Here is a 22,826-nt window from a genome sequence, read left to right on the forward strand (position 1 = left end):
TGATATTGGAAACAGGACCAACAGTCATAAGGGACAGAAAACCTAGCTTGGGGTACTATAACAGCAAGATAGTCTAGCTGTGCACTGTCCTCACTGCCTGTATCCCCTCTTCTTCCTGTGTCTGCGGCATGGGTGTGTGTGCAGCACTGATCTCTGGTACTCCTGTGCTGACCTTGTCCTTTTCGAGTGACCTAGACCTGCTCCCCTTTTCTCTCCAGGGACTCTGTAAAGCAGCCAGACTGCTCATGCCCATATGCTGTGGGATGTTTTGAGGGGTATTTCACTTACTTGTGGTTGCAACTTCTGAAGCTGTGACTCATATTTTCTTCTAATAGAAGACCTACCAGAATAAGAAGAATGAGGGTTGCCGAGGGCAGGGGAAAAAATGAGCTGGTATTTCAAGGTATGACTTGTTTATGGGTAAATGGGAGTCTGAAGGACCTCACTATATGTCAACAACTATGTGGACAGTGTGAAAAGAGTTGCTGTGTCTCTACGCAGCTGCTGAGACAATTGCTGGTGTGTTTAAGCTGCAAGAAGGTGCTATCTCTATTCAGAACAAGTGGACATGGTGATCTTAGGCCTCTAAGTGAACTGGGTAATGCTATATAATCAGAAATGTATGCAGCAGCACATAGTCAGGGAAATATTTTACTGTTGCTACTTACTTGTGCTCTACTTATAGCTAGTCTATAGAAAATCACCGGAGCACTTTTCACTAAGTGTAGATATAAATAAAGAGAAAGCTGTTAAATTTTAACCTGCAAAGTAAATGTCATGATTATGCTTCAGTGTTGAGTACAAGTAAATAACAGATGTGTTGTCAAATTCATTGGCCTGTATTTGTAGCAGCAGAAATGAAATTAAACACGCACCACTATGGTAACATAGTATTTATAGTGCTGGAAGGATTTAGTCAGCAGCATCATCTAAAATAAATGCTCTCCCTATAAAAGAAAATGATGTATTTTTCAGTATCTCAAAACTGGTTGTCTTTCTAGCCTGACGGAGTCCACTGTGCATTTTCCCTTCTCCACTACGACTCCTTTTGGGTGCTTTTCTAGCTGGCTTTATTATTGCACAGGAGTGAGAGCACAGTTCTGGGAGGCAAAGTTGCATATACTTGTAGGAAGCACTGGTGGCTGCTGGCGCTGACTGTTAGGTGCCTTCTCCTTTTTAGCTGATCAATGAGGGAGAACTTTGTTCTCAGAGGTAATTTCTCTGAATATCTGGAAGTCAGGTTATAGTCTGCTCAGACATGAGCAGTTTGAGAAACAGGTCTTTTCATAGTGTAAGTGAAAGGTAAGTAGGGTAATACTTTGAGTGGCAACAACTGCATCCACCCTGCATGAGGGTCAAACGCTAATGCTGGCATCTTCAAAATGGGCACATATATGCTTTAACATTGCATGCTAGCAGCAAGCCTGTAATTAATTGCATAGAATTCTATTCCCTTCTGCAAAGAACCGAGCTTGGAGTTGTACTTTTCTTCGTAGTTTCGCTCCTCCATGCCTGAGAGAGGATGAGTTGTCAAAAGCTAATCCTGCACCTTGTAGAGCCTGAGGTGGAGGAAAAAAAAAATCATGAAAGCAAAATAAAGCAAAGAAATCGTGTAAACAAATTAATTAATTGTCTAGAAGTGAAGTGCATGTTTGTAATTTTGCCCTTGTCGAAGGGAAATTGAAGTTCATTATGTTCACTGACTAATTTAAAAGCTCTTTTTTGCACAGCGTCACCTAGAGAGAGAAAAAAAGGGGGGGGGGGCACGCATTTGGAGCTCACACATAGGCTGCAGCTTCAATTAAAATAGGAATTCATTACTTGAAACCTCCAGAGAGAAGGCTGTTTCTTTACTCTTCAATATGGGGAGAAAGCTGCATTTTCTTTTGCTGATTCACTCTTCTCTTTTAGTAGAAGTTACACAAAAAATGTTGTGTTTTAGCTTACACTAGTAATAATCTTGAAACTGATAGTAGGAGAGATGAGACTATATTTCGAGGAAGGCTCTGTTGTTTTTTGCCAATATTTACTGTGCTACTTATGTGAATTTGTGTGAACAGATACAGTATAAAACATGGAGGGAAGGGGAGATTTTATGAATTCTAAGGTTGATGCTGTGTGAAAGTGATCACAGAGTAGCAGCTAAATATTTCTATTTAGGGGCATAAGTATTATTCCAAAATCCCCAAATATACTCCTCTGTATCTTTATCTGCCAAATGCAAATGTGTTTAGTATATCTCGTTGTTGATATTTGGTAAATCTCCAGGCCACGGTCCATTTTTAGTACCTTGGCCGTGCATAGGAGGGGGTAGGATCCTATTTCCCTGAAGCAGATAGGACAAAACAGTTGGAAAAAAGGTAAAAGTTTTTGGGAAGGCTTTTGTTTTTGACTTTTGAAGAAGCTGTCAGAAGTGTGCTCAGGGTTTCTTGTTGCACTCGGCTTGTTTCTTATCCTTTCTCTTTTTCTTACCATAATAGAGAGCACATTTGGGGATCTGTTTTTCTATTAAACACCCACAGATGGATGCCTTGTTCCCCTTCCCCCTTGTTCTTTGTAAATACAAAGGCACAGCTAAACAAGAAGAGCACAGCCTTCTTCCTGGAATTAGCAGATACTAAAGTGTTTTTTGTTGTTTTTTTTTCCCCCCTCCTCCAAAAGAAAGATAGTTGGCAGTTCTCCAGCCCTTTCAGCAGGTGCAGTATGCCTGAAGCAGTGCCACACACACATCCCTGAAAGTTATAGCCCAATGTTTTGGACATCAAAAAGCTCTAGGGAAGGAAATATGTGTCTGTATGTGCAGAGATGTTAGTCCTCTGTGGTCAGTAGTATATATACTGATTAATGAGTGCTGGATCTGGGTCAAGAATTTTCTAATTGGAAATGTTAATTTGGTGAAAGCAAAACATTCCAGATAAGTGGCTTGTTTTTGAGAAATCTTTGAAAGAAACTAAGTGAACTTTTGAGAGGAAACCTGTCAAGCCTCCTAAAGGATACTCATCTACCTGATCTCGTGAAGGGCACTGCCATCTGTTTGCCCTCTACCTTCCCTTTTTTTCTACCATTTTAACTGCCTGGAAAGGCCCAGATGTATGGCATAATTATTACTACTTGGCAATCTGTCTGGTTGGAAGTTTTGGAAGGATCTCAAAAGACTCTGAAGTTCCTGATTTCTTGGTGGCTTAGGTTTGGGGGACTATGGAATACAAAAGGATCATGCACAGAGGTGCATTAGAGAGGAATCTAAAATTCTTTAGGTTTCTAGGGCAAATGGAAGCATTTTTGGTTAGGAAGATAAAATACTTTTTTTTTTTTTTTTCCCCACCAGGAACATGTTTGTGTTTCTAAAGCAAAATACTTTAAAGTTTAATTTCCATGAAAAATATTTTTAAAGTGGTTGTGAGAATCCCCACCCCATCCACACTTCTGGGCATACAAACCATATCTCTTTCCCAGAGAGATGAAGTTACCTTTTCTTCTGGTTCCAGTTCAGAGTGTAGCGGTGTTTTATTTCAGATAAACACACAAATATTTGCCTACTGTTGGGATGCAGAGAGTCCTAAGACATTTTACGTTATCCGAACCAGCTAGTCCCTGTGGTACAAGTCAAGTCAGAGAAGGAATGCCAGTGAGGAAAGGTGCAATAGCCAAGACTCTTTGGCAGAAATCTTCTCAACCCCTTCCTTGAGCTCACCTGTTTTGCCCCTCCTTCCAGACGGTTCTGACTCTTGATCATTCTCATGGTGGAAAGCATTGAAAGCTGGGCTGGTGAAAGGAGCTTGGGCCTGTTTGGGCAGAGGATGTAGGTGAACTCGTGCTAAAAAGACAAACTGGTGGAGGAGATGAGATGAGTGGGATTTTGAAGCTTTCCCCTCGCTTGGGGCAGTGTCCTCTACATTTGTGGTAACAGGCAATAGGTCCATCAGTGGTGTTGGGAGGAATGAAATACAGTTTTTTTTTTTTTTCCAGCACTGTCTCTTATCTGAATCATATACTTTTCCTTTTTTGTGATACAAGGGATTTGATTGGGTTTGTTTTGTTTCCAATTATGACCTTGAGTTTGGGCTATGCTTTGTAATACTTGCACAGCACAGTTGTTCTGGCTTGTGGTCTTCTCTGTGTTATGGCAATATTAAATATTTAATTTTGGTAAAAATAAAGCATGCTTACACCTTGATTTTTGGAAACAATGTTTTCAGAAGATCTGACCTTTCTAAGAGGACTACAGGCAATAAATTCTAGTCCTACTTTTCCATGTTCTATATCTTGTCATCTTAGGGGGCAGGTTTATCTCGGCTGGTTAGAGCGTGGGACTGCTAATGCCAGTGTCGTGGGTTCAATCCCTGCATGGGCTACGCTGAGGGCTGGACTAGATGATCTCCAGAGGTCCCTTCCAACCTTACCATTCTATGATTCTTTGCATGCTCTTCTCTCCCCACTGCTTCCTGCTTTTCCCCTCTTCCCCCCCCCCCCAAAAGGAAAGCCAATTGGTAAGCCTTCATGGTCTCTTCATTGGTATGTTGGTAGAGAATTGTTCGTTCCTTGTCGTCACCAGTGTTTTCAGATTATTAATGTTGTCATACTCCCCCCCACCGCCATTAACCTGTCCATATGTTGTAGATAATAACTGGCTAATGTTGGTTCAACTATCTAATTCTCCAAGAGTTTGTTTCACTTCCCTCTGTCTGTGGAGATGATCTGCAGCTGAACGCCTTGGTTGGCTTTGCTCTATGGGTGCATGCTCCAGCGTGTTTCACGCTTCTGTTGTTCCCTGCCTTTCCCATTGTAGCACAGCTGCTAGGATTTGCAGGTCTGGGAGGGCATCCATGTGCTCTTCCTTTCTAAAATCTAGTGGCAAAAGTAGATTTAAAACAAGGCTGAATGACAGGAATTTGATCACAAAGAAATGGCAGAAATAGAAAAGGTCTATAAAGGGCAGTGAACATTAGAAGAAGCCTTTGGAAATGAGTGTTGAGGGGATTATTGTAGGAAGAGATATGAAACCATTTTTATGTGGGGAATGAAGAGTTTTAGAAGATCAATAGAGGAAGTAGAAGATAGTTGGGGAAGATAAGATCATATTTACAAGAAGATAAAAGCATATGATCAAGTTAAAACATGATCATATAAGATGGGTACAAACTGAATAAACCTTGGTTTGGGGCATTCTGGCACAATGTGTGCAACTTCCATTTTTTCACACTTGGCAAGGCATTCAGTTATTAGAAACTTATGTATTTCTTCCATCACTAGTTTTTATGTTTCAGTGAAGGTGCTCTAGCTTGTCTTTATTGAAAAATTTGTAATGAGGCAGCACTGACTTATCAGAGCAATGTGGATAACTTTCTGTTCTTCTCAAAAGCACTCTAATGCAATACAACCCTAATAATGAAATGAGGAGCTCATGGTCCACCTTGCAAAAAGAATGGAAGCTGTTTCCTGCCTCAGTGAATTCACAGTGTAAACATAAGGTAAGAGGCAGCAAATGAGTGAAGCATGTGCTTCTTGTGCGTCAGGATGGGACGTGAAGGTCCTGCATGGAGGTAGCAGCCATTAGGAGAGTCATTCGTCAATAGTTCTTGAAGATAATCAGTACTTTTTTACTTCTTTAGTTCAGTGACGGTTCAGGCAGGTGTATAGTCTGTTGTTAGGGTACCTGTTTGCACGATAGTGGTATGAATTCTCAGTCTCCTGGAAATACTTGAACGTGCTTTTATCTCCACCACAAGAAGAAAGTGCATAGAATGTGGATGAGGGGACAGGCCACTTGGAAGGATTATAACAATGCTGTCAGGGTATATAGAGATGCAACGAGGAAGGCCGAGGCCCGTTTGGAATTAAGTCTGTCAAGGGATGTTAAGAACAATAAGAGATTCTTCAAATACATCAGCAGCAAGAGGAAGACTGGGGAAAATGTGGGCCTGTTGCTGAGTTGGGTGGCGGCCCTGGTGATGAAGAGAAGGCAGAGTTACTGAATGCTTTCTTTGCTTCAGTTTTTACTGCTAAGGGCAGAAGGAGGACCCAGACAACTTACAGGGTGGTCAGCCTCGCCTCCATCCCTAGAAAGGTGATGGAACAACTCATTCTGGATGTCATTTCCAAGCATTTGGAGGAAAAGGTGATCAGGAGTAGCCAGCCTGGATTCACCAAGGGGAAATCATGCTTAAGCAGAATAGCCTTCTGTGATGGCATGACTGGCTGGGTAGATGAGGGGAGAGCAGTGGACATAATATTTTCAAGCTCAGTGCATGATTGGAGAAATTCACATGTTAGCTTAATTGTGTCAGGTTCCTCATATAAAGAAATAACCATGCCTTGCTAGCCTGAGGTATTAGTGACTAGAGCACTGTAGGTGTGCTTCTGGAACTCCCTTTTCAGCTCAGATAAAGCAAATGCTCACAACTGGGGACAACTGGGTGATTTGTTTCAAAAGGCACTCTTTGCACCTCTTCACTTCCTGGGCTGAACTAAAAAGTTAATGCAAATGCATACAATAACTTCTTAATTCATTTACTTCTCTTTTTAGTCGTTCCCTAACTACTAGCTAGTAAGGATTCCTACAGACTTAGTCCTCATAATTGTATTATATTGGAGCACAATTACAGGTGAAAATTCTGTTTTGCACAGGGGGATGGGAATGAAGATACGTTTTCTTATTTTGATTGTTAACTTATGGCAAGATCACTTATTTCCTACATTGTATGAAAGAACATTCACTTCTGTACAACACTGCAAAATATTTGCTTTCACAAAACTAACACTGCAAAAATGTCCTTGGCCAGAAGACCAATTTGATTGCTAGTTTTAGATTAAAGGGTAAATGTAAGCACAGCTGCAGCAAATCTGCTTTCCTACTAGGACAGTATTTGGCATGTATCTTGGAGGTGCTTACCTGGTTTTGATCTTTAATGCTTTGTAGGGTCAATGTGACTCTACTTCAGGTTGGATAATTTAAGTAGTCTTTATAGCAACTGCCTTGAGGAGACTAGCTTGAGAGAGTGCTGGAAAGTTGTGAAAGAAAATGCAATGTATTTCCTGGCTGTTGGTGAGTTGTGATAGCCTTAAGTGTCATAAATTCCTGGATGCTGGCCAGTGCTGCTAGACTGTGTTGTTCTTCAGAGGCTTGCAGTTAGACTGCTCAGTTATTGTCACAAGTGCCTACTATTGAAGGATATATTTCTAAGACCAGTAAACAAGTGAAACTCAAGATGCCCCCGTAACAAAAGGAACAAGGGTTTAAGGTTTCAGTAGACACTCTGGGACTGATCCTATAATCTGTACTCCACTAAAACTCAAAGGACCCCGCCACCTTTGTGCGGTTTTGAAGTGGAATCTGGTTTGGGATTTCCTGTGCACAATCTCAGCAGACTTGGCAGTTTTCTGAATTTGTCTTCAGCTGACTTTGGCCAAAGGATGCAGACTGTGTGGCTCTAATGATACATGAGACAAGAAGTGTGTAAATAGGAAAGCTGGGGGTGGGGAAGCTGGGGAGGATGGTGAATCAAGGTGAAGATTTTAGCTTTAAAATTAAACATGTTAATGTATTGTCTGTGAGACCTGAGAGAGGGCAGGGAAGGTGCATAGAGGTCACAGGAAAGCTGTGAGTTGCTCAGAATTAAGAAAATAAATCCCAGCTGCCAATTCAGCCTGTGCAGCTGTGACTGAGAATGACAGATTTGCTTTTCTATTAGATTTACTCTCTGATACCAGAATTTATCACTCAGGCTAGGACTATTCATCAACCTTCCTGTCAATAACCCGAGCCTAAATTGGAAAGCTCTACTCCTGTGTTTCACTCCTAAAAAGCTAGAGTGTTCCTGCTGATTTTGCCTCAGATTTAGCAAAAGAGAAGGAACATAAGTATGGGGAGCTGTTTTCCATTGACTGGTCTCCAAAAAGCACTGGAGGTGATCCATGCAAAGATGTAGTCTCCAAAAGCTGTCAACTAAGTCCTAGTCAGTAGCAAGCTGTAGTAGTTCTCTCTTCCTGCCATCTGTTTAATGGCCATCCATTTAAAAAATTGTGATGAATGAGTGGATCAGTCCAGTTGCGGCTGGTGAAAAGTTCATGTTGCAAAAATGAATGTGATAGTTGCCTCCTTAGAGAATCTAGTTACTGTACGCCCTTTTTAGTTTTGGAGCAGATTTGTATGCCTGTGGCACAACATAGGCACATGAGCAAAATATTTCCATAGAAACAGTGAGGGCTACAGGGGATTCCGTAATAAGAAAAGTGCAGAGATCATATGTGAATGTTACTGAATAGACAGAAATGGCATATTTGGAAGTCAATACAAGAAGTCCCATGGCTAAGGCTGTGCTTATCTCTGTAGTCCAAGATTAATCCTGACCCAGCCTTTGCCTTATGTTAAAAACTGCCAGTCTGCACTTTTAGTCACTGTTAGGTGAACCTCACAGATCTCAAACAACACAGATCTTTCACCAGCAGCGCCAATGCTCCTGTAGCGCTAACCTGTTGGTTCATGAAAGTTACGAGATGAAGGGAGAAATGAAACATGCAGGGGCAGAGGTTCTGAACCCAGCACAAATGGCACTGACTGCAGCTCCCTGTGCTTTATCCTAATTGTCTTCCACTTTTTTCCTTCATTCAGATGTTTCGAGTGTCTTAAGCTGTTTGGAATATCAAAGCCAGAGTATATCATATCTGCTTACAATGTGAATGAGCCTTTCTGAAACATGTGTCAATTGTTTTCCCTTTTCTATTGTCATTGAAAGATAAATGTTTATGCTCCTTCCCTCCAGTAAATACAAAATAGTCAGGCATTCTCAAGATCTAAGCCTGCTGCTGCTGAAGCCCTGGTCAAAAACCCTGAGGGTACAGGAGGCTTGCATGGAGCTGTTTGATGCAGAACACCAGGTGGCAAAGCAGCTTTGTGTATTTGAGAGCTGATTCCTGGCTGGACTATATTGCAGTCTCAGGACTTCTTGTTTACTGCCTCTGGCATGGCTTTGATACGAGAGAGAGAGTAGTTTCTGATTTCTCAAACACTCTTTTAATGAAGATGGAAGGGTAAATGGAGGGAAGGAAATTAGATAGTTGAGGGGGTAAGGAAAGTGTATATAAATAAAAGGGGAAGATGGGAAAGAGAAGGAAACTGGTTAGGCAAAGCAAATGCAAGCAATTTCATCTGTGAAAGTTTTTCTTTCTACTGCTGTGTGGAAAGGGAGCCATTAAAAAATCACTTTCAATAAACAATATTTTAGATTAATGAGACTAGAAATACAATGTTAGTGAGACGATAGGTATGAGGCTTTGGGGCAGTCTCTTCCATTGCCTTCTTGCTTTTCTTTTGCTTTCTTGCACTTCAGAATTATACTAACATTTTAGAGTGATAGGAAAACCTGGGTTGCTGCCATAACTGTGGGGCTCTCCCTTTCAGCATTCCTCAAGCAAATGGAACTGTTCAGTCTTGGCACTGGGGGAAGGAAGTGTTGGACTACGAGCTGCTTGCTGTGATGCTCCAAGCCTTTGGGGAGACTGGCTGGAAGGGCTGTGCTAATATATCCCTAGAATATTTCTTGATATGGCTGTGAGTCTATAAACATCCCAGTCAATGATCTTTGACTTCAGCAGTGAGAGTAGCAGCAGCTGAGAGAAGAGGCAGTTGTCCACCTTTCCTTGCTCTAGATACCAAAGAATGACCTCAAAAACGTAGTTTGTCAGCTGCTCTTGACTTCCTCAGCTCCAGTTTTTGAAGATTAAGGAGTAGGAGGAATAAGTGTCTGGAAGAGAGGGAGAGGGAGAACAGCCTTTTTTCAAAATTTTGTAGTGATGACATCACGGTCAATAATCTCTGTTCAGGAAGATAGTATTCTGTACTACTTAAAGCATCAACAGTAGAATTGAACAATGTTCCCAGCTGGCACTGCTTTGCTGAACTTCTACTTGAAGACTCTCTCGCATCTGTATTTCACATGATGAGGTATAGTAATGACCAAACTCCTCTCTGGAGCAACTACACTGAGTTTAGTGCATTTAAGGACTGCTGTGCATGCTAATGGATCTCCATAGAGAGAGATCCTATGGGAACGTATGAATTTACCTATCTTTACTAGCCTTCCTGATTTGATTGTAGTATGGAATGATCTTAAGTACTACTGAGTACTTCTTTGTACTTCTGGATAGATTAGCTGCAAGTTGTTTAGGGAACTCTCAACCTGACTGACTTTGTTTTTATTCTGGGTCTCTATAAATTGAACTTAACAGCAGACAAGCCATTTGTATCCAACAAGTAGGGATTGAAGCTCAGTCTACTATGCTATATCTATCTTGAGAATCAGCTTTCTGTGAAAAAGGGTGATCAATGGCCTGTCTTGTCGTGCTTGAATTCACATGATAAATGTTTTACTTGTGCTTCTATGATTTTTTTTAAAATTGTCATTTTCTTAGCCCATATAGCTGTGATATTATGCCTTACTTGTTCTGCTGAAAATATTCTGAGTCTGACTCATTTCTGTAACACTGAAGTCAACACTGAAGCTGTTATGGTGCAGACAAGCTGCTGGAGTAAACTCAGGTTTTGGTCCTTGTTTCTTTGGATCCCTTGTCTTTCTATTGCCTGCTTGCATATGTCATCTTGTGCCTTCATTGTGGTCATCTTCATTGGCCTTAGATCTTGATTGTATATTTCCCCTCCTCTGCCCAACAAAAGCTCCTTGCAGAATAGTCTAGTTGCAGAAACCTTATTTGTCTTTTTGTTTTGTTTTGTTTATTTTACTGGAAATCCTCTGAGTCTTCAGGGCTGGTAATTGTCCCATGTCATCTCTGAATTGATTGCTTTTAGAGCTGTTGAGCTCTTATTACTGTAGCTCTCTGGGGAGAGAAAGAGAAGAGTGAAAGATCCAGGTCAGTGTGGCCTCAACAGTAGATGAATCTTATCAAATCTCTTTTCTCCTAGTTGCTGAATAAAACTAGTAAAGCTGTTATGTAAAACGAAAAAGGAAATTGATGTGTAGAGGGGAATATGAAGAGGACAAAAGGCAAAACCTTGTATGGTTAGAGAAAATAAAGATAGAGGGGTTTTGTGTCTCCCAGTGGTCTGAGAAGTAGGTCATGTTAAAGCTGAGAGTAGTTAGGCTTGGTTGTTGCCTCTGTGGATTGCATTGAGCTAGCTGGGGCAGCCAGAATAGCAGAGGATGCCAAGCTGGGAGGTATGATGAGGTAGCACTGTAATTTTTTCCCACTGACAAAAATCTCTTCTCCAGTGCAGCTCCCATTGTAAGGCAATGAGAAGAGTAAAAGAAGGTACCAGCGGCAGATGCAGGATACTTGTTAACAGCTTGCTCACTTCTGAGATGTAGTAACAGAGCCTGGGAAGATGAGTGCAAAAGGTGTCTGACCATTAGATGTAAACAGTTCCTCCTTATAGATATGTGTACTTCTATCACATATGATTGAATATAGTTCATGTCTTTTAAACATACAAAATGTCTCTGTAGGTGTTTGTTGCACCTGGTGTGTCATCGTAGGCAGCATTGCTTACATCCTTGAAATAAAAGGGACGCTCGCACCGTTGATCTCGGTAGCATTTAATGTTGTGGGATCGAAGACTGGCTGTTTCCTGTGGAGACAGGTACTGTGTAGTCTGAGAAAGCTAACACATTGCAGCAGAACAAAGATCCTGGTCCCAGGTAGCTGTGTACTAACCAATGGCAGCTTCTCCTCCTGACTTGTGGGATGGCTGGAGCCCGTCTTTCTGAAACGCTGACAACTGCAGAGCCTTTGCTGTCCTTGGCCTTATGCAAAGCTCTTGTGAGAATTCTGTGAGTCTCTTACAGACCCTTATATGAGACTAAAAATCTAAAAAGAATGTATTTCCTCAGGAAGTTATTATCATTATCTAGTTTGCATTTGGTCTAGCTATTCCTGTACAAGCTCCTCTTTCCTCTGTTTTACTAATGTATAAATGTGGGTATTATCTGACTCTGACAAACCCTTTTACAGACTTCTTCATTCAGCCTTGTCCTAATGCAGGAAATGGTGACTTCCAAGGATCACAGAATTTGGTTCAGGAAGTTACTTTCTTAAAGCTGTTTTTAGAAAGCATAGTCTCTCCTTAGTTTATTTAATTGGACTGTCTTCTCTTCAGGTCTTTAATATCCACAGACATGGTCCAGTGGCCCAAGCATTTATGGTTGATATGATCATCATACTTTCCTGGAAAGGAGGGGTAGTTAAGAGACCCACTGAATTGTGGGTATTCAAGGATATTTCCCTGAAGGATAGCTGATCTTGATGCATTGGGCAGTTGAGCTCTATTTTTCAATGATTGGCTATGGTTTTGTATGGAAGGCAAGCTATAGTCAGAGTTCAGTAGCTAAATTCAGTTCCACAAGTAAAGTGTTACTTCTAGGTCTCTCTCTTCTATCAGTGAAAGAAAATGGCTTCAGATTGTGACTGGTGTGTGGTAGGTCTCCTCCAATGTAGCTCTGGACCATCCTGATTTTGTCGCTTGGGAGATAAAATTTTGGCCCAAATAGCATCGTAGAGAAGGCATACAAGAGCCTGTGCTCAAGTAGTGTTGCTTTCCACTTGAACACTTTGACATAGATGTGTGCATGTATTTTTGCTTGTGTATGTGTTTTTAGGATATCTATGAAGTATACAAAAGCCATGGGATTTGAAACTATGCATAATTTGCAAGACTGATTTATGGTGAAAGCAAAGGTTTTACCAAGATTTGTTTTCTTAGATATTGTCCAACTAAATGCAAATTAAGGTTTTCTGTTGAGCATTTCCATTTGTTTGGGGAAAATGGATGGGGGGAGGGTCAAATCATGATGTTCATGCATTGATCTGGATGGATTTGAGATTTCATTCTCTAGCTGAAGCTACTTCTGCAGTATTCTCTTCGTATTATGTAGTCTCCTGCCATTTGAGACCTGGCTCCCTGTGGGCTGTAACCTGCGTTGAAGTCAACTCTAATGAACATGGACAGAGTAAATTGTCCCCTTTGCTACATGGAGTGCTGAAAGAGGCCAGACATTATTTTGTGTTTCTTTGCATTAATTCATATGTGCAAGTGCCATGAATATGCATCAAGCATCCCTTCCTCCAAGCTCAAGAGCAGTACATCCCAAGGAGAATGAAGCCTAGCAAAGGGGACAGGAGACCTGCATGGATGAGCAAGGAGCTCCTGGCAAAACTCCCCTAGAAGAAGAAAATACACAGAATGTGGGAGAGGGGACAGGCTGCTTGGGAGGATTATAAGAATGTTGTCAGAGTATGCAGAGATGCGACAAGGAAGGCCAAGGCCCATTAGGAATTAAGTCTGTCAAAGGATGTTAGAAACAATGAGAAGAGATTCTTCAAATACATCAGTAGCAAGAGGAAGAATGGGGAAAATGTGGGCCTGTTGCTGGGTTGGGTGGTGGCCCTGGTGATGAAGAATGTTGTCTTTGCCAGAATGCCTGGTGATGAAGTTACTGAATGCTTTCTTTGCTTCAGTCTTCACTGCTAAGGGCAGCCCCCATGAGTCCCAGAGCCTGGACGTGAGGGAGAAAGTTTGGAGAAGGAAAGACTGTCAGGCAAACCTGACACCCACAAATCCATGGGTCCTGATGGGATGCACCTACGGGTACTGAGGGAGCTGGTGGATGTTACTGGTAGGCCACTCTCCATCGTCTTTGAAAGGTCCTGGAGAACTGGAGAGGTGCGTGAGGACTGGAAGAAAGCCAGGGTCACTCCAGCCTTCCAAAAGTGCAAGAAGGAGGACCCAGGCAGTTTGCAGGGTGGTCAGCCTCACTTCTATCCCTGGAAAGGTGATGGAGCAACTCATTCTGGATGTCATCTTCAGGCACATGGATGGAAAAGAAGGTGCTCAGGAGTAGCCAGCATGGATTCACCAAGGGGAAATCCTGCTTAAGCAACGTGGTAGCCTTCTGTGATGGAATGACTGGCTGGGGAGACGAGGGAAGAGCAGTGGACGTTGCGTACCTTGACTTCAGCAAGGCTTTGGACACTGTCTCCCATAACATCCTCCCAGGCAAGCTCAGGCAGTGTGGGTTAGACGAGTGGACAGTGAGGTGGACTGAGAACTGGCTGAAAGGCAGAGCTCAGAGGGTTGCCATCAGTGGTGTGGAGTCTAGTTGGAGGCCTGTGGCTAGTGGAGATCCCCAGGGCTCAGTACTGGGTCCCGTCCTGTTCAACTTCTTCATCAACGACCTGGATGAAGGGGCAGAGTGCCTCCTCAGCAAGTCTGCTGATGATACCAAGCTGGGAGGAGTGGCTGATCCACCTGAGGGCTGTGCAGCCATTCAGAGAGACCTGGACAGGCTGGAGAGTTGGGCAGAGAGGAACCTCGAGAGGTTCCACAAGGGCAAGTGCAGGATCCTGTACCTAGGGAGGAATAACTCCATGCAGCAGTACAAGCTGGGGGCTGACCTTCTGGAAAGCAGCTCTGCAGAGAAGGACCTGGCAGTGCTGGTGGATGACAAGTTGACCATGAGCCAGCAATGGGCCCTTGTGGCCAAGAAGGCCAATGGTATCCTGGAGTGCATTGGGAAGAGTGTTGTCAGCAGGTCGAGGGAGGTGATCCTGTCCCTCTACTCAGCCCTGGTGAGGCCACATCTGGAGTCCTGCATCCAGTTCTGGGCTCCCCAGGACAAGAGAGACATGGAGCTACTGGAGGGAGTGGAGGGAGTCCAGCGTAGGGCTTCAAAGATCATCAGAGGGCTGGAGCATCTGCCCTGTGAGGAACGGCTGCAAGACCTGGGCCTGTTTAGCCTGGGGAAGAGAAGACTGAGGAGGGATCTTATCAATGTGTATAAGTACTGGAAGGGAGGGTGTCAAGGGGATGGGGCTGATCTCTTTTCAGTTGTCCCATGTGACAGGACAAGAGGCAATGGGCACAAATTGAACCACGTGAAGTTCTGCCTGAATGTGAGGGGGAATTTCTTCCATGTGAGAGTGACGGAGCACTGGAAGAGATTGCTGAGAGAGGTTGTGGAGTCTCCTTCTCTGGAGATCTTCAAAACCCGCCTGGATGCAACCCTGTCTAACATGCTGTAGGTGACCTTACTTAAGCAGGGGGGTTGGACTGGATGATCTCCAGAGGTCTCTTCCAAACTCAACCATTCTGTGATTCTGTAATATAGCCATCTGTCAGTCTAGAAAGGTAACCTTTCCTTCTGAATATTTGGAAAGAATTTCTTATTTTTGTTATGGTTTAATTTGGAAGAACTAGTATACAGCCTGAACCAAAACTAAATTCAAACTTTCCAGGTAGTAAATATTTGGTAGGATATGGGGGGCAAAGCAATGCAAGGTTGGCAGCTTTAATATTTTGATTTTATTAGAGACTTGGAACAGCAGCATGTTGTATATACAGGTGACAGATTTTCAGGTAAGTACAGTGTCATAGGAGAGATGCTACTCATGCGTTTACTGTTTTGTTTTCTCTTCAGTTCAGTTGCATTCAGGAAACAAAACCGTGTCAAAATCCTGTTCTCCTCAGATGTTAGCTTTCAAGCTGTGCTACAACCTTGCTGTCTTGCTGTGTAATGCTTAGGCATGCTCTCACAGTCCTCCTCCTTTTTGTTTTGCACAGTCTCAAACTTACTTGGTAGGATTTACTACTTAGGACAGACTCTTCTTTGCTTGGGAGATGATTCTGTTACAGGCAGGAAAGAAATAGTAATGTTTGTTAACATTTAAAATTCTAGTTTGAATAAGTTTATCTGCACTATGTACAAGCAGAGAGACTGAGGAAAACAAGTCATTACATAAAAATGTTTAATCTTCCACAACTGGTTTTCAGTCTCATCAGAAAGCTCAGATTGCTCCCACTGTAACTGAGGGTGTTATTTAAACATGAGCATCATTTGTAATGTACAAGTAGAGAGGTATTAATAGAGGAAGGTTGGTGTATAATGGTGCTTAATGTGGGGGTGCATTTGTGAGATGGTGGGTTTCCTGCAGCATCATCTTGAGCCAGCTGGGTTCACGGGGTGTGTTACAGTAATAGTAGGGTGGCTGTTACTCTGACAAGCCGTGTGCATTGTTGAGCTGCTCTTACACAGGGTTGTCCGGGAAGATTGTACCATTTCATAAATGCCACAGCACAGTATACGATTACCCTTTTCCAGTAAATCTTTTCAGTTAGTTCTCCAGCTGCATTCAGCATCTCTATTAGCTCAAAGAAATGAATCCTAATGATGTCACTAGGCATAGCCCTGATTTTTAAGCCTAATGTGAGGTGAGAGCTTATTTCCTGAGGGCTCAGGGAGGCTGTAGGAACACACATCAGTGCTGCAGGAAGCACAGAAACAACATTGTTGATATCATCTAGACAGTGATATACTAAATGATTCCAGTTATTAATCAAGCTTTCCCCCTCTCCTTCCCCTTTCCAATATAGCCCCTGAGCCTGGGAGAAACTTGTGGGTTGCCAGGTCCAGGCCATTGCTATTGCAAGTAGCTGCATCTTTTAATTCCTTTCAGTAGTAATCAAAATCTGTCTTTTAACTTGTTGGATTTCTTATCCAAATGCATGTTTGGAAAGCTGCGGCAGAATCTAAGTCCTCTAATAAGCAGACACAGCTTCTAAATTGTATCCTTTATATATGTGTGTGTGTGTGTGTGTATATATATATATATTTCCCCCCAGGCTATCTAGAGCCATTTATTCTTGGGGCAAAGTTGTCCTTTAATTACCTTTATCTCTCCTTCTAACCCTCTTTATTCTAGAGAAACTTATGGATAGGAGATGCATAGCTTTTCTGCCTTCATTTTGCTAGTTAAGTGTTTAGGGTAAGATGGAAGTATAGTGCTCTTATTGTATGAAATGGACTCTATTTTCGCAACACCCACTTTTTCTCTTAGCATAAACAGAAAAATGTGATGCGTTGAAAATTAAGGGACTTGCTTATGGGGGAAATTAAGCTGTCTTATTTTAGGTGCCAAATAATATTAAATAACAGTCTTGATATGCATAGGAAATGGGTACATTTTCTGCCGTCTCTCTCATTTTAACTGTGCAGCAAAGCTGCATAAATTTGTTTTTTTCATTTAATTGTCTTGCACTTTTTTTTTTTTAACGTAAAATTCATCTCTGGTAGTATTGCCATTTAAACAATCTGTCATTGAGATTAATGACATAGACAAAGCCTGAATTCCATCTTAGAGGCCAGTATTGTCTGGCTGCAGAGTGTTCTCTGTAAAGTTGGGTTAACAGGGCACCATGACAAGATCTGGTTGTATTTTGACAGCTATTTCTTTTCAAAATAAAGAGATAAAAAAATGTTTATTTTCTTCCTTTTTAATGAAAACTTAACACTCCACAACTTAGAATGAAGAAATGTCAGGTAGATTGTAGAGCTATCACCAAAGCCAGAAGACTCTCTATGCATATGACTCTTTTTGTCTAGCCTTGATATTTTAGAAGTGTTGGAGGATGGGAGAAAATGTTGCTTAGTGAAATACACCCTGTAACTTCTTTCACTTCAGATTGACATTTGTGTGAGTCTCAAGGTGGGCAGATATTTATCCTTTGCAATGACTGTATCCTTAGTCCAAGAGTTATATTTAAGACTTTGTTTTTTGCTTTACCCTATTTAAAACAGCATAACTAGATTTTCATTTAAGAATAATGAATTCAAATTTGGATTGAGATCATTGAAGACGTAAAGCTGAATCTCCTGCTTCTTAAACCAATATAAAGACTTTACTTAACGGTAAGTGTAATGAGGAAAGAACATGATTTCCACTGCACTGTGAGTGAACCTCGAGGAAAACTTTGACAGTTCTTGATGCACCATTCTGAAGTGAACAGAAGCCTGAAAAGTTATAGCTGGTAACAGTCACCTCAGGTTTCCCATCCTGCTCTTCACCCTCTTGCCTTACAGTGAATAAAAGAGACAAAAAAGGCAGGAGCATCTACAATTAATCTACCTTGGTACATGTTAATTCTAGCATGCCTTACAGTAACTGAAGAACATCTTGATGTTAAGGTTTTATTCTCTAGTGTACTTAGCTCTTCATCAATTATATTTTCAATCAGTTATCTCAAATTTAAATTTTATTTTCATGGGAGCTTTAGACGAGATCAAATTCCAGTGTTAACAACAACAAATTTTTAATGCTATAGGCCTGTGTTTCTGACTTGACTATCTAGTAAGAAGCATTTTGTGTTTACTTAAATAAGCTGATGGGTTGTTAGAGTGCAGGTGATTGCTGTAGAGATTGGTGAGTTCTGAATAGCTAAAACTGAAGAGTACTAAATATAGACAAAGATGGCCAATTGGCAATGACATGTTCTTCACTGCTGTTTTGCACTATGAATGTCTACAGAAAGTTCTATCTTATCACATAAAAATCTTAAAGAACTTCATGTAATACCTTTTCCAAAATTTCAAACACCCTGCCCTTACAATGTTGAGAGATTGACCTACATGCTGTTACAGTGAATCACAGCTGTTTTTCCTCATGTCTCATTATTTTTTTTTTTTAAAAAGGCTTTGTGAGGGAGGAGATAGGAGCTGGTTATGTTAGAGATAAGAGTACAGGAATAGTAAATCCTTTCTTCTCCTGCTTTCTAATAACTGCTTGGCTCTAATGCTGCCTTTTTCTTCTGATCAGAGCAGAGACTAGAAGTTTGAAGTCAAGCACAGTCATCTTGAACATAACCAAGGTTTAATTTGAGGATCAGCTAAAACTCTGACAGACACTTTCCTGTGGTGTGTGTAGTTGTGTTTTTTTTTTTTTTTTTTTTTTGGTAGTGTTTTTTTTTTTTTAATTTATTTTTAAGCTATCTTTATCCTGGATCTGCTTTTTTTTTTTTTTTTTTTTTTTTTTTTTTTTTTTTTTTTTGGCCATTAAAATCTTTTTGAGATGACTTCTTTGAAGAGTTCCTATTCATGTCTTCTAAGCTCTGCCACTGAAAACCAAGTTTATATAAGTTGCTATGTTTCTAGTACCAAAGTTGCTCATCAGGCATGTTTTATGCTCTGTATCGCAGCATATGCAGGGGAAGCAGAAATGATTCTTGTATGAATGAGCCCCATCTCTTGCACCATGGGCTCAGTGCAACACGCTTGTATCCTTCTGGTAATCCTTTCAGTAATCACTTTCTGAAGCAGATTTATAAGGAAACTTTAGTGTTTTAATTTGCTGCTGAAGTCTTTGGGTCAGGTGTGTGAGTTATTCAAGCTAATCAAGTTGGCCTGGAGGCAAGTTGTAGTCACCCCTGATTTGTAATCCTCTGTCGCTTCTTTACAAGGCTGAAGGCAGTCCACTGACGTGCCATATCTGCTGTGACTTTTTTTATGTTGAACATTGTTCTACCTCCACTGTAGGAAGCCCAGGGCCTGAGTGGGACTATTGCTTTGCCTAGAAGCAAGTTGTAGCTAATCAGTGGGGTCTTTCCCCTGCAGTGAATCTACAGGTAGTGCAGGCCAGGTTGTTTGAAGAACTGTTGCCACTCAGAAAATCAAGATGCTCACTCCTTTGGGAATTTGGAGCTCCATAACATCTTCACATGAGATAGGGACTATTGTGTGGCTATGAGCAGATAATCTGCTAATAGGCTAGGTACCTGAACTCTGTGATAGCAGCTCCCATATCCTGCAGGGTTACTGTCCAAATCCTTATGGCATTCTGCTCCAAGTACTGCAACCAAATCCAGAGTTTGAAGTGATCTTACACTGACAAACATGCTACCAATCATAGGATCCTGTCACCCTGATGGATTCCAAAAGAGTATTAAAAACTTGTATAGACATGAGTAATATCACCCATCTCTTCAATATAGTCACCTCTGAAACCAGATATATTATCAGGTTAACAATACATGGAGATCAGAGAAGCAAACCTCAGAGCTGTTCCATCCTCTGTGGGATTTTTTTCCTGTAGTTCCTACGTTCTCATTTAAATTTTCAGTGCTTCAATTTCTCTATTTGTTAAAGAATGGTAATCCTAATAAATTGTATCATTATTACATGAGAATCTTAATTATCTGAGAGCTAGGGATGTAAATAGTCTTCTTTATGGAGCGTAACATAAAATTGCCCACTTGGTGAACCTCAAGGAGTTGAAATCTCCCTGTACTGGAAGGTAAATATGAAAGAATCCCAGGCATTTAAAATAAACGGAAGGATCTGCATACTCCATTGGTCCAGGAGTCCAAGCATTTTGTGTCTTGTTGTGTCCGAATGGGACTTAGGATTCTGAGAGAGGATGTCACAATGTACTAGTACCTAATTCAGTTTGTTCCATGCTTGGACTTGGAGCAGATGAAGTGCTGAGGGAGGGATAAGTTAACATTTGTCCTTAGGCTCTTAACTCCTTACTCGTACTACCTCTTTGCATGTGGGTGGTCTAATGTCCCTTTCTTTCTATAATGTACTTTGGCTGAACTTGGAGCTACTGTTGTTTGAATTTGGTGGCATTCAGAGAGTGGGGTTGTAAAGAGGGAAGGAATAAAGATCAAAATCAGCAATGAAGCTTGAGGCTTACTATTCTTTTAACTTACTGAAAAAGACATTAAAGCTGGTAGTATTTCTTTGTTTGTTCTTGGCCATTTTCTAAATCATTTCTGTATAATCCAACTCAGGTACAGGTATATGCGAGAAGAAAGGCCTCAATTTGGCAGAGAACACATCAGTTTACTAATAGTCTCTTTTACTGAACTTTGGAAGCAATGAAATGGGGGAACAACCAGTAATCATAAGGAAGGAGCAGAGTCTTTTTTTTTTTTTGTTGTTGTTGTTGTTTGAAATCTAGAAATAATCATAGAATCATAGACTAGATGATCTCCAGAGGTCCCTTTCAACCTTACTGATTCTAACCAGATGTGGCCTCACCAGGGCTGAGTAGAGGGACAGGATCACCTCCCTCGACCTGCTGACAACACTCTTCCCAATGCACTCCAGGATACCATTGGCCTTCTTGGCCACAAGGGCCCATTGCTGGCTCATGGTCAACTTGTCATCCACCAGCACTGCCAGGTCCTTCTCTGCAGAGCTGCTTTCCAGAAGGTCAGCCCCCAGCTTGTACTGCTGCATGGAGTTATTCCTCCCTAGGTACAGGATCCTGCACTTGCCCTTGTGGAACCTCTCGAGGTTCCTCTCTGCCCAACTCTCCAGCCTGTCCAGATCTCTCTGAATGGCTGCACAGCCCTCAGGTGGATCAGCCACTCCTCCCAGCTTGGTATCATCAGCAGACTTGCTGAAGAGGCACTCTGCCCCTTCATCCAGGTCGTTGATGAAGAAGTTGAACAGGACGGGACCCAGTACTGAGCCCTGGGGATCTCCACTAGCCACAGGCCTCCAACTAGACTCCACACCACTGATGGCAACCCTCTGAGCTCTGCCTTTCAGCCAGTTCTCAGTCCACCTCACTGTCCACTCGTCTAACCCACACTGCCTGAGCTTGCCTGGGAGGATGTTATGGGAGACAGTGTCCAAAGCCTTGCTGAAGTCAAGGTACGCAACGTCCACTGCTCTTCCCTCGTCTCCCCAGCCAGTCATTCCATCACAGAAGGCTACCATGTTGCTTAAGCAGGATTTCCCCTTGGTGAATCCATGCTGGCTACTCCTGAGCACCTTCTTTTCCATCCATGTGCCTGAAGATGACATCCAGAATGAGTTGCTCCATCACCTTTCCAGGGATAGAAGTGAGGCTGACCACCCTGCAAACTGCCTGGGTCCTCCTTCTTGCACTTTTGGAAGGCTGGAGTGACCCTGGCTTTCTTCCAGTCCTCACGCACCTCTCCAGTTCTCCAGGACCTTTCAAAGACGATGGAGAGTGGCCTACCAGTAACATCCACCAGCTCCCTCAGTACCTGTAGGTGCATCCCATCAGGACCCATGGATTTGTGGATGTCTAACCTGCCCAGAAGTTCTCTAATCCTATCCTCCTCAACCAAAGGAAAGTCTTTCCTTCTCCAAACTTTCTCCCTCACGTCCAGGCTCTGGGACTCATGGGGGCTGCCCTTAGCAGTGAAGACTGAAGCAAAGAAGGCATTCAGTAATTCAGCCTTCTCTGTATCCCTTGTCACCAGGGCCCTTGCCCCATTCAGGAGCGGGCCCCCATTTTCCCTAGTCCTCCTCTTGCTGCCGATGTATCTGAAGAAGCCCTTGTCATTGTCCTTGACATCGCTTGCCAGACTCAATTGCAACTGGGCCTTAGCCTTCCTCACTGCATCTCTGTATACTCTGACTGCGTTCCTATAATTCTCCCAAGTAACCTGTCCTCTCTTCTACATTCTGTGTATTTTCTTCTTCTGTCTGAATTTGGCCAAGAGCTCCTTGCTCACCCATGCAGGTCTCCTGCCCCTTTTGCTGCACTTCTTACTCGTAGGGATGTACCGCTCTTGAGCTTGGAGGAAGTGATGCTTGAATACTAGCCAGCTCTCCTGGATCCCCCTTCCTTCTAGGCCCTTAACCCATGAGGTTCTACCAATTAGGTCTCTGAAGAGCCCAAAGTCTGGTCTCCTGAAGTCCAGGGTTGCAATGCTGCTTGTTGCCTTAGTTCTTCCCTGCAGGATCCTGAACTCCACCATCTCGTGGTCACTGCAGCTAAGGCTACCCCCAGTCTTCACATCTCTAGCCAGTCCATCTCTGTTGGTAATGACAAGATCCAGCAGGACACCCTTCCTCATAGGCTCCTCCACCATTTGTGACAAGAAGTTATCATCAATGCACTGCCAGAGCCTCCTGGACTGCTTGTGCCTTGCTGTGTAGTCCTTGCAGCAGATGTCAGGGTGGTTGAAGTCCCCCATGAGAACCAGGGCCAGTGATCTCGAGGCTACATCCAGCTGTCTGTAGAAGGCCTCATCAAGTTTCTCTTCCTGGTCAGGTGACCTGTAG

The 22,826-nt window shown here is 42.4% G+C and overlaps 1 protein-coding gene across 1 annotated transcript in view; it reads left to right on the forward strand.

The window, feature by feature from the left end:
- Window positions 1–22,826, forward strand: part of NRXN3 (neurexin 3) — a 721,730-nt gene that overhangs the window by 497,972 nt on the left and 200,932 nt on the right. The gene's annotated exons all lie outside the window — the stretch shown is intronic.

This window comes from Rhea pennata, chromosome 5, assembly GCF_028389875.1.
Source record: "Rhea pennata isolate bPtePen1 chromosome 5, bPtePen1.pri, whole genome shotgun sequence".
NCBI classification, from domain to species: domain Eukaryota; kingdom Metazoa; phylum Chordata; class Aves; order Rheiformes; family Rheidae; genus Rhea; species Rhea pennata.